Raw genomic sequence first — 12,603 nt, 5'->3', positions numbered from 1 at the left:
TGAAGCTCTAGGGTCAAGGATAAAATTAAAGATCGGTTAGGCTAAGGAAAGACAAAAGCCAAAAGTAGGTTTGGAGAAGAGATCAACTGAGGAAATAGTTACAATCAAACCAGTATGTTTTACTAACTGACTGGATATTAGGGGTGACAGAGGAAAGACTCAAGAACGACTTCCAGATTGTCATCTTCTATCCCTCACTATGATCAGTTGGAGAGCCTCAGGGTCCTGGCCCTTAGAGGTCATGCCAATGTTCTTTAAAGCTACAAAGCTACAGGGACAAAGAGAAAAAGAAAGATTTAGGATTAGCTAATTTCAAAGTAATACCCTGATCCTATCATCTTTAGAACATGCAAATATAGGAGCAGCAGGGGAAAAAAAAAACCCTCAAATGCAACACTATTCAACTGTTTAAATCAGATATGGTCTAAATTAGTCCTTATGAACAAATTTTAAAATAGGAATAGCACCTAGGCTTTTAAAAAACGTAAAATTTGACCTTCATTACCTTTTAATTAGAAAATTAAAAGAACTATCAGTTATCCTAAAAGTGAGGAAAGTCACAGAGGATAAATTATACTGTTTAATTTACTGGGTATCTTGGTTTTAAAAAACTAAAGGAGCTCAAATACAAATGATAAGCTGTCTGCATAGCTAAAATGAGAAACATTAAAAAGAATGTTTATTTTTACAGTCTTGCCAACCATCAAGTGCCAAAAGAAATGACAGAAGGCTCTGTCTCTCAACATGTTCAATATTATTAATTTCATGTACCTTCTTCCTTGTAATATTTCAGTTCCAGTCAGAACTAAGAAACAGACCATGAGTTCCAAGCATCACAAAGAAGAGAGAACTTCACTACTTATTTCTAAATTTATTAATATTACAAGCAGAAAAGCATACAAGCCAGCAAAACAAGCAGCAGAATTCTCAAACACTCATTCATATTTCTGAACTCTATTTGTACTCTCCTCTACCAGAGAATAACGAGTTTTTCTTAGGAGATTCCTGACAACTGAAAATACTAGACACTGAGAAGTAGAGTAAAGGGTTGCTGATTTTCCTAAGTGTGAGCATATACTGACAGCAAGTTCTAAGAGAACAAGCATCCCCAAGGAAACGCAAGCAGAGAAAAGAAAAACATAACAATGAATAAATAAGATGTTGAATTGTTTTCTAAATACCTGATGAGTGAAAATTAGTGTCACATGAGCTTTACAGCTAGACTGTAGAGAAGCAAACAGTAGTCTTCCAAGAGCTCCAGATCAGATTACAACCAGAAACACGTACCTGGTAGAACTGTAGGATCACTTCCCTCAGCTAATATCTACCAGGCGTGGCTTATGGCTGAACAGAAACTATTACACATCCTGAGCCATGACCAGACCGAACTCAGAGCGCTGCTATCCGATCTGAAGGGTGGCATTTGTAAAATACTTTCCTTAGCTAGAGATCCTGACATGCTAATCTGTCTATTAAAAGGTGAGTTCATAACTCAAACTTTGATGTAACCAGTGGACGTACTGGTACTTCCACATTTTTTAAGATTGCTATCTGGTAACTCTACCTGAGTGCTGTGACTAACTTCATTAATGATGTAAATTACTACAGCACCAACTTTTTTTTTAAAGATATAATTCAACTCTAATAAACTAGACTACATAAATATTTACAATGCCCAAACTATTCTAGGAGGAAACGACCTTTCCTTTTTTGCCTTTTTTGACCACTAAATTTAGTATGTATTTTCTTCAGGAAGAAGACTCGAATCACTATGAAAAGAAAGGGATAGAAAACTATCATAGGACAGAAAACTACAACATGAAAATGCAGATTTTAGAAAATGATAAAAATTAGCCAAGATAATTTACAAGAAATCTAGCCAAATGTTCTCTCGAAACTTGAGAAACTTAAGCCAATGGTTTATAAATGTTCCACGAATATGAAAAAAAAAAAAAATTCCCTCTCTCATTCCTCCTATCTGAAACGTCCCTATCATCTTGTTTACTCTACTTAAATTCAATTCATACTTCAAGGTCAATTTGAATCTCACTCTCCAGACGAAATTTTGCCTGCCACCTCAGCTCACAGTGATTTTCCTCTTCTAAATTCCACAACACAAGGCAAAACTGGTACAAGAAAATAGCAAGTGGTTTTGTAATCTCGAAATGTGGAAGAACCTCATAAGAGACCACATAAAGATTAAAATTTCTGAAGCCTACAACGTACCAAAAATAAAGTCAAAAGACAAAGTATCCCTTTAAAAAAAAAAAAAAGAGGACAACATATAACTGGTAAGAGTCATACAAAGTAAATACACAGAGAAGCAATTCACAAAAGAAAACAAAATTTAATGGCTAATCATTACTGATTAGGAGAATGTGAAATAACTAGGTATGCCTTTTCATCCTTTGTATGCACAAAATTTTGGGAAGACAGATGATCATTCAATGACGAGAGAGCACAGAGAAAAGGACATTCTCATCCATTACAGCTACGCATGTAAACTGATACAATCAACTTTAGAGGGCAATGCAGCAGCATCTATTAAAAAGTCAAACTCTTTGACCCACAGTTGTATCTCTAGTAAGTGCTACCAAAGTACTCATTAGAGTGAGGAGGTACAGATACATTCAAGGTGCTCCACCCACTGCTTATTGTAATCATAAAAATTGGGCACAACATCAATGTTCATGAAGAGGGGGGGGAACTGATCAAATAAATTATAAGACATCCAAGGTGTAGCATTATTTCCAAGCTACTGAAATTTAAAAAATGAAAGAAAGAAAAGAAAAGAAAAAAAGGAGATAGATTTAGATCTGCATATGGGTACACACACGTAGTGTTGAATGAAAGAAAGGAAGTTATGAGAGAAAAGCTTAACAGTGGTTTCCTGGAGTAGAGGAGGATAATGAGAGACTAGGAAAAGGTATAAGGGAACACTCTGGTTCCCTCATAAAGATCTCTATCTTGGTATGAATTTGAGATACACAGGTTGTGCATTTGTCGAAAGTCAACAAATTTACACTTAAGAATGGTGCATTTCATGGTATGTAAATTTACCTTTAAAAAACCCTATAAACCAACATTGAACTCTAGCTAATGATAGTAGGCTGATGTATCAGGGAGGGGCGGAAGGAGGAAATGTATTGATGTCTGCAATTTACTACGAAATGGATCCAAAAAAAATAAAGTGGATTGACGGATGGACAGAGAGATTGTCGAGCATGTGATGAAGTTTAATAAAATATTAGTGGAAGAACTAGGAGGTAGGTATTCAGGTGTTATACCATAAAATTTTTTCAACTCTTCTGTTTAAAATTTTTCACAATTAAATGTTGGTGGGGAAAGAAAATTACAGAAAAGTTCGTATAACATGATTCTTTTTTGTTGTTGTTGTTAAAAAACATGTATTAGTAATTTCTATATATGGATAGAGAAAAAGAAGTATAGAAGAAAACATGTCCATCAAACTGTTAACACTAATGGTTATCACTGGGCTATCTAAAGGACAGAGCAGTGAAAAGAAAGCTTTCACATTTCATGTATGGCTTATGTGTTCTTCTAAGTTTATTAATAAACATATGCACTTCTAAATTCTTTTCAACCAGCTGAAAAATAAAGATTGCTTAGGGGTTCTGATGAGACAATACAACCTTGTACATAAGATGTTTAATTTAAGCTCTCTTTATCATTATATTTATTACCCTAATATTGTTTTTAAAATTAATCTTTTTTTAAAATGCAGTGTAGAAGCATCAGCTATAAAGCCACTTCAAATTTGTTTCTGAAATTTGTATTACTTACAGTTTACTTTTCTCTATGAAAAAAGAAATATTTTATTCAAGAAAATGCCTAGTTAAAATTTAATATGAAAAATTTTAAATAAACATAATGTAACTACAATTATCTTTTTTTGCAAACGAAAGTTGTTTAATGCATCTAAAAATAAGACTTTAAGGATACTATGCCACATAATACAGAAACATATTCCCATGTAAAATTAAATGGGGACTTACCAACTTGCAAATTCACCAAGATGTGTTGTAATTTTTCTGATGCTTGCATTTAGAGGTTTTATCTTGATTCATTCCTTTTTAAATTACATCCCAACAAATGGATCTCTCCTCAATAACAGTTCTCCATGAGAATCTATTAATGGTTTAACAAATAATGATCTCTTACAAAGATAAAAACTGCAAGTCGCTAAATATTCTGTGAAAATGTCAATTACAGAAGTTTTAAATTCAAAAATAAGATGACTCAACTCCACCTGATTTTGTGTTTCCATATCCTACCCATCCCCCCCAAATCTGCATTTGATTATGCCATTATACAGGAAAGTTCTCTCTTTTGAAACCACCCAGTTCCCATAAAATCAAATTAGTATTGTGTGTCCAACATTTGGGCTTCATCAAACTTCCTGACCACAAATCACAAAATGACAACAGATTCTGAGATCACTGAGGAGACAAAATGCATTGTAATGTCTATCAAGATGTGAGGCTGGAACTATCCAATCACAACTGATAAACATAAAGAGTTTAAAGTAGAAGCAAGTTTAAGTTTAGAATGTTTTAAGGGAAAAAAGCTATCCTCCTGTAATGAACCATTAAGAGAGTCAACCATAAAAGTTAGTTTCTACAGCTCAAGTTTAAACAATAATACTGTAAAGAGTTCTAGATAACATACACACACAGATTCAGTATCTTATTAATTCAATTAGCATCTATTGACTATATACTATGCTTTTGCACAGGATACAGATAAAAAAGAGATGGGCCCCATCCTCAGACAGACTAGGTATCAGACCACATCAATTGCTTGTAAGACAAGGTGAGCTAGAGGGCAAGATGGCAGGAATGCAGCTCATATAGGAAGGGTACTGGCTCATGGAACTTTTTTCAGTTATGGGAATATATATGCGCATACTAGGTAGTAGTACAAAAGGTATTTCTTATGGTGAGGTGCCATCAGGAAAAGGTTTCTGGAGAAAGTGAAACCCGTGAGTTAGCTAGTCAAAGAATGGAGGCTCTTCTGAACAAGAGAGCAAAATAAGAAAAAGTAAGGAAGCAGGCAAAGAAAACCTAAGTAAACCGAAATGACTAGAGTCATTGCATATGGAAGAATGGGGTAAAACATGTTTAACCTTTTGAGTACACTCACCTCTAAGAAATATATTTCATAATATTACCAGTACACACAGAAATATATGATATGAGAATGTTTTATAATCATTAAATAAAACATAATTGAAAAGGTTTAATAAAATATTTGCTCTTACTACACTGTTACTCTATTTTACCCTAGTTCACTCCATTAAAAATATATAACGTTGGTCACAGCCCACTAAAGGGATTTCATGACCCACAAGAAAAGAACGGTCTAAGAGCAAAAAACACTGTTAAACCATGCTAATGAGTTTGGACTTTGCACCAAACACAGTGGGCAACCACTGCAGGATTTTAGGGGGAAGAATGCCATGATGAAGTTCACATTTTGGAAGAACAGCAACACTTGGGTGGATGGATAAGGATGGACTTGGGTGGATGGATAAGGCTCCAAAACTGACTACATAAAATAAGCTCTGCTTACTGGTCACCCAGGTGAGAAAGGAGGGGGTGGGGGAAGACCAAAACAGTAGTGACTTATAAGGGGAGTATGGAATAACTGGGGTAAAGAACGAATACTTAGGACAGGAGACATGCTGAAAATGGGCAGATTAAGAATTTAATGAGTAAAATCAACAGGACTTGGTGATCAATCTAACAATCATGGCCATAGAAAAACTGATGCTGGGAGAAAATAGAGTTAAAGTCTATAAGGGAAATGGAAATGTAATGCTAATGATTTAGATATATATCTCACATACTCAGAATGTAATACTTTCCTTTTGCTATGGTAAGCAATATACTTCAGACACTCCTAACTTGTCCTTCATTTCCTGTCTTGGAAATGGTACTACCCCCTTCATGTATGTAGTCCCTACACCAAAAACCTACAGTCTGCCCTTTACTTTTTTTTTTTTTTAAGATTTTATTTGTTTATTTGAGAGAGAGAGTGAAAGAGAGAATATTAGAGGGGAGAGGGGAGAAGGTCAGAGGGAGAAGCAGACTCCCCCATGGAGCTGGGAGCCCAATGTGGGACTCAATCCTGGGACTCCAGGATCATGACCTGAGCTGAAGGCAGTTGCTTAACCAACTGAGCCACCCAGGCGCCCCTACCCTTTGCTTTTAACTGAGACAGGGCCAACGTCAATAACGCTGCTATGGCTATGACTCTAGGGTGGCTTCCTAAAGTTTGAGCAAAACAGTACTTCCTGTCAGAATTATTAGGTAATAGCCCAAGTCAAACATCTATGAGTCAAACTCCAGTCACTCACTGGCTTATGCTCAAGGAAAACTCCTACTTTACATTTTCAGTTATTAGAGCTACACTGCACCATAGCATTTCCAACAGGATGACCATTTTATCTAATTCAACAGCATCACCGACATCATGGAATCAAATCTCACCTATGAGGTACAAAAACAATGCTAGGCTTAAAACTCCATGTAATTTGGGGATAACGAATAATATCCCGAAGTTTCATAACTATAAAAGGTCATAAGATCATTAGATATTTTTAACATTGTGATGTCTGAAAGAATACAATCAACAATTCACAGGACAAACAAAACAAGCAAAACAAATCCCACAGAAAGTTCCCAAAAGAAAACAGTTAATATACGGATATATAAAACTTAAACTTAAAACTGCACCTTAAAATGAAGTTACAACTATATACTTTTAAACATATTTATATAGATATTTAACTTCTGATGTTGTCTACTCTGAAAATTGGCCAGGATAAATAATTCTACCCAAACTATCAAGCTACAGAGGCCCCTGGGTGGCTGAGTCGGTTAGGCAGCTAACGCTTGATTTCAGTTCAGGTAATGATTTCAGGGTCCTGGGACAGGCCCCGAATCAGGCTCCACACTCTTTCTGCCCCTCCCCTTGCTCCTGCTCTCTCTCTCTCTCTCTAAAATAAATAAATCACTTAAATATATATATATATATATATTTTTTTAATTAAAAAACATATCAGACTCTAGCTGTTTCTAATATTAGCCAAGGGGGTAATTCATTTTTTTAAATATCATATAGGTATTCAGTTTATTTCAAGAGTAGGAAATTAATCTTGTGGGGATATGAAAAAGAGAGCCACATTCAAATTATGACACAGCCTCCAAGCTGCCGTTTCTTTTCAAGCTTCCGTTTAGCCATCTGTAAAATGGTGATAAAAATAACTCATGGAATTGTTGTCATGCTTAAATGAGAAACTGCCTGACAAATGAAAAGCAACTCCCAAAACAGTAACTTTAAGGGGAGTGGGAGACAGGAGAGGAAGAGACAAATTAAGTTTTACTTCTAGTCTTGCAAACTCCAGAATCAAACAATGTTTCTGTGTCTCTATCTTTAAAGTCATGATACAATTTAACCATACCCCAGCTCTACTTCCTCTAACACTAAAGACTGAGAACACTTGTCAGGAATGAGAAGCCTCCCACAGCCCAGTCTTTCAGCTGTTATCATACTAGGAGCATAGAGGAAGTTTTATTTCCACATGTTGGCATGGGGTCTCATCAAGCAGAAAACTGAAAATAGAGATTTGATCTAAAATGGAGTGAACTAAAACCTTCAAACCAAAGTCTTTCAAGGAAAAGCAGAAAAGCAGAAGGGCTGGTAATTTAAGGACTAAAACACAGGAGCAAATCAGGACCAGCTTTCAGAAACTAATGAAGAATGCACAATTTTGACTCAATGCTGAGTTCTCCAGGAATTCTTTGTGAAAATGTGGGTAAGCAAAGTGTCAAAGCAGAACATACTTGCACCATCAATGGTTTCAAGAACCCACTTCTAGAACAAGTCCTTTAATCACTACATTCTAGGCAAAACTGAACATAAGCCATTGCTCCTCTGTGTGCCTGCTTCATGAGTGAAAAATAAATGTAAATTAATACCTCCATTAAAAATACTACACTGCAGTGATACACTTCATCGGAATTCCCTAACAGAAAATAAACGTAGCTTCGAAGGTGTGGGATAATACGAATTAAAGATACCAAATACTGCTTGAGTCAGTATAAAATGTCACGTGGGAATCTTCACTTAGAAGATAGGGATGTGGGAGAGGGTTAGGAAAGGCGAGAAGAACTAAGGCTGAATGTAGAGTAGGACAGAAGGCTACAGATAACCTTTGCTTCAAACACAGCACAAGGAAAAACCTTCAGATAAAGTAAAAGCCAGAAATGAAGAGGCTCTGATGTTTCCTGGACATGAACCTGATACGTTCTTCCAACAGGGAAGGGAAACTGGCTACCTACCTCTAGTACCCACTCCACCAAGACAAACTGAAAAACAACAACAAATCAGATTTCCTTCTCACCAGACTTTACCAAAGCAGGCACAGTTCAAGAACAATACTACCAAAAGAAATGATCACTCCTTACTTGCTTGAAGCTGAAAATCCTACAGGAGATTATTTGTTCCATAATTATGGATAAAAGGCTTAAAATCAGAAACCTGGCTGAGATCACACATGAGCATGTTAAAGTTAGAAAGAACTAACATAAAACTCATCAGCAAATGGCAAAATACTAATTTTTAACCTAATCTGCCCTTTTGTGGAAGCCGCAACAGTTAGATGAAGGGAGCAGATACCTAGTCGGCCTCTTAAATGGGATGATGTTAATTTATCTACCAGGTAAAGCACAGGGCAAGAGGAGGCCTAAATGGCAGAAGACAAACTTGGAAAATGTTACGTGTTTTCCTTAGGGTACGTCAAAAGAGGAAATAGGTAAATAAGCTACCATCATCCTAAGATATTTTTGTCAAGGTAGCTACCAATGAGAGCAGTGCTACATCTGTGAACAACTAGGTTTATTCAATTTACCAATGAATCACTATGCTGACAATAAAAAAGGGGTTTTTTCCCCATTTATTCTTGTCTCTTACCTGTGTTTTCCACTGATAACAAAAGAGTTCAAATATTTTCAGCTTAAAGCTCTTATTAAATAAGAGCTATAGGTGCACTGATTATTCTACTAGATGTTAAAATGTCATTTATACTTAGTGCACTTGAAAAATTGACTCTGAGCCCTAAAGTTTTACTGAAGCAATATAAAATTCCTTCATGCCTTAATACAAAAGTAAAACTGAGCTTAGGGAAAACTCCCTGGGAATAAAAATAGCTTTTCCTCTGTCTTCCCTGTTATACCTATTAATATGGATACTACCAGTATGTAGCCTTCTATGCTGAAAAAGATTGTATTGACTCACACTCAATTACAATCCCAGAAATAAAGCTCCATGGAGACAATACTAGACTTCTCAATTAGTTTCTTCACTAATACATGGCATTATTTTATCCATGCACTTCTCCACAGGTTCTGAATCGGGCCTTATGAATTAAAGAAATCAGGCAGTGGGCAAATAAGTAGTAAAAATTTTATGATTCATAATGATGATCACTTCTTCTTTAGAATCTGTTAAGCTGATGGTTACATGTGTGCATTTTAAAATACCTACATTTCTTGCATTAAATAAAACACCCCAGAGATGGGCAGTGTGACACAGTTACCATCATTTTATTGAAAATATGCTCTATTTTGGGACACCTGGGTGGCTCAGTGGGTTAGGTGGCTGCCTTCGGCTCAGGTCATGATCCCAAAGTCCTTGGATAGAGCCCCGAGTCAGGTTCCCTGCTTAGCGGGGAAGCCTCCTTTCCCCTCTCCCTCTGTCTGCCGCTCCCCCTGCTTGTGCTCTCTCTCTCTCTCTCTCTCTATCAAATAAATTAATAAAATCTTTAAAATATGTTCTATTTCACTGATTCCAACTACAGCTTCCAAAGTATTTTACATTTAACAGAAATCACCACAGTTTGAAGGGACCTAATATGATCCTGTTGGTTTACATCCAAAATGAGGAATTCTACACCAAATACTATTCCAAAAGTATAGAAATATATATACTTTCAGTTATATTTTGATATAATTTTCCCAATACTTCTGCAGGTGTATGTTTAAAATGTGCTCTTAACATGTTAAAGGGTTTTAAATTAATTACAAACTTAACACATAAAGCTCAAATGAGCCTTGAAGACTTTAGCCTAACTCCTTAGTTGTATAGATGAGAAAACAGGGTGAGTCACTCACCTATCCGTGACCCTACGGCTAGACTGTGACAGCAACGGGACTAGAATCGAGTTTTTCTTACCACTACACTAAATCTCATTTGGTTCTTCCTTCCAATTGATTTCTCTCCTCATCACTTCCTCAAAAATCTTTTTGCCATTAAGAGGTCGAACAACTAAAGCAACATAAAACGCTGCTCTAGATTTTATCTGTAAAATAAGTAAAATCTAAAGAAATGGAAGGATTTAACAAGCCATTGCGCAAAAAGCCAAGGAAGGCACATACCAAGCAATCATCAAATGGTAACTATTCTCATTCGTTATTATTATTATTTTTACCACAAGGAAGGTAGTGAATTTTTTTTTTAAGGATACATACATATTACCATCCTAGGCTGAGGATCCACTGACACATCATCTTTTTCAACTTGCGATTAATTATCCTCAGTTGTCTTTTTAGGCTGTAACTTAACACTATGATTTATGACCCACCCACAATGACCTTGATTTTTTTTTCCTCTTGTACTTTTATGGGACTGCCGTAACTGCAATATTTTCGAGTAATAACCGGTCCGGTTCTCTCAGCCCTAGAGATACAGACATCCTCCACTGACTCACAAGGGATTTTAAAATGTGACCCAAATATAGCTTGAGAAACCACAACTTTAAATGGACTCTACACTTAAAATCCAGCGACCTATTTATTATCGTGAATGGTAACAAGTGCAGACTGCTGCCACCCATAAGCCATTTTCTCAAAATCATTCTCAGATCTGGAGGGAGGGAGGCAGAAGGTCAATAAAGGAGCAAACTATTTCTGCTCCCGCCTAGTCCTCCGCAGCCTCACACCAGCGATCTGGAAATGAATGAAAGGCTGCGACAACACAGATAAATCCGGGATCCCTGCGCAGATCTCCGGGCAGGAGTGCAGAGAGGGAAACTGGAGTTCACAGGCGAGAAACTCCGGGCACAGATTTAATAAATTAAAAAGCAAAAGCGGGGGGGGGGGGAACCCAACCCTAAATCACCTCGGCTAGAGCAGGAACCCACCCCCCACCCCCACCCCCAGTTCTGGGAGGGGAGGCTGGCGGGCGGCTGCGGCTCCGGCTGCAGCTGCTCTGAGACCCGCGGGGCCCGGGAGAGCGGGGTTTGGAGCGGGAGCCCAGGCGAGGGGGCAGGTGCCGGGGGCAGGTGCCGAGAGGGGCAGGTGCCGGGAGGACCACGGCGCAGAGCGGGAGCGCGGCCAGGTGAGGACGGCGGGAGCCGGGCAGCGACGGCGGCGGCGGGGGCCCGGCGGGGCGGGGGCTGGGGGGGGAGGGGGACGGGGGCGGCCGCGTCGGCCCCGCGCCTGCACACACTCACCGGCGCCGGCGGGCTCGCCTCTCGCCGCCGCTGCTCTCGCGGCCGCCAGCCGCTCTTCCCCCTCCTCCTCCGCCGGCGCCGCTGCCGTCGCCCAGGCCGGGCCGCGCTCCCCTTCCGCTTCCGGGAGCCGGAGCGCCGGGGCCGGCGAGGTGGGTGTGCGCCCGCCCGCGCGCTGGGGCTACCGGCCGCCGCCGTCGCCGTCTGCGCTCCGTTGCCGGGAGCCGCGATGGGAGCCGCCGAGGGCCGAAAGAGCAGAAATCGCGCCGCCGGCGGGGGGAGATGCGCCGGGGCTCCAGGCCGCGTGCGGCGGTCCCCGCGCCGTCACCGGAACACTCGTACCTGACGCACCTCGTCGCCTCCGCCCTCCCCTGCTGCCACCTTCCCAGCTGTGGCCGGGCCGTCCTTCTCTTTGTCCCCACACCCCTCACTGTCCCCCTCAAAGGGGGACCGCAGAGGGGCCCTCGTGTAAGGATTGCCCAGTAACCGTCTTCCTTCAGGGACAATGGCCAACAGGCCTCTGTCTTCCGCTAAGGCGTTCTGGATGTCCCCTGGTACCTTGTTTCAAAGTGCGCCCGCAGCATCTGCATCCTCTGGGAACTTGTCAGAAATGCACCACCTCAGATCTGCTGAATCAGTATCTGCATTTTAACAAGATCTCCAGGTGATCCCTAAACGTGCACCTTAAGTTCTGAAAGGCACCGGATTCTAATGCCTGCCCTTGCCCTCTTCAGACCCTCTATGCAGTAGGAGCCAGGGTTGCCCCAGCTATCTAAGATGTTGTCGGTTCCCGTGGGCCACCTCAGTCCATACCCAAACCAGCTTAACTCGGTATTTAATGAAACATCCAAAAGTTGTCAGCTTTCCCATCCCTGCAGCCTAGGAAAGCTAAGTTGACCCAACATTGTAAATAATCAGTCCACCTCCCGGTTTAAGTGGATATCTTACCAAACACCAGAGACCTACTTTAAAACCTCCCTTCTCTTCCCTCTCCTAAGCCGAGCAGTACTTTGGATACAGTACTACACCGTTTGTGGTAATGTAGAGCTAAATCTTTGTGCTTGCATGCC

At 39.7% G+C, this 12,603-nt stretch overlaps 1 protein-coding gene across 1 annotated transcript in view; it reads right to left on the bottom strand.

Annotated features, from left to right (window-relative positions):
• ZDHHC21 (zinc finger DHHC-type palmitoyltransferase 21) overlaps positions 1-11,617 on the bottom strand; it is a 57,905-nt gene extending 46,288 nt beyond the window's left edge. Inside the window, exons 1-2 of the mRNA XM_032880569.1 lie at positions 11,537-11,617; positions 4,017-4,149 (exon numbers count right to left, since the gene is read on the bottom strand). The gene's annotated coding sequence lies outside the window, so the exon portion shown is untranslated. The remainder of the gene's footprint in view (positions 1-4,016; positions 4,150-11,536) is intronic.
• Positions 11,618-12,603: the final 986 nt, after the last annotated feature.

This window comes from Lontra canadensis, unplaced genomic scaffold (assembly GCF_010015895.1).
Source record: "Lontra canadensis isolate GAN:19392208 unplaced genomic scaffold, GSC_riverotter_1.0 scaffold70, whole genome shotgun sequence".
Lineage (NCBI taxonomy): Eukaryota > Metazoa > Chordata > Mammalia > Carnivora > Mustelidae > Lontra > Lontra canadensis.
This window is presented reverse-complemented; position numbering and strand designations above follow the sequence as displayed.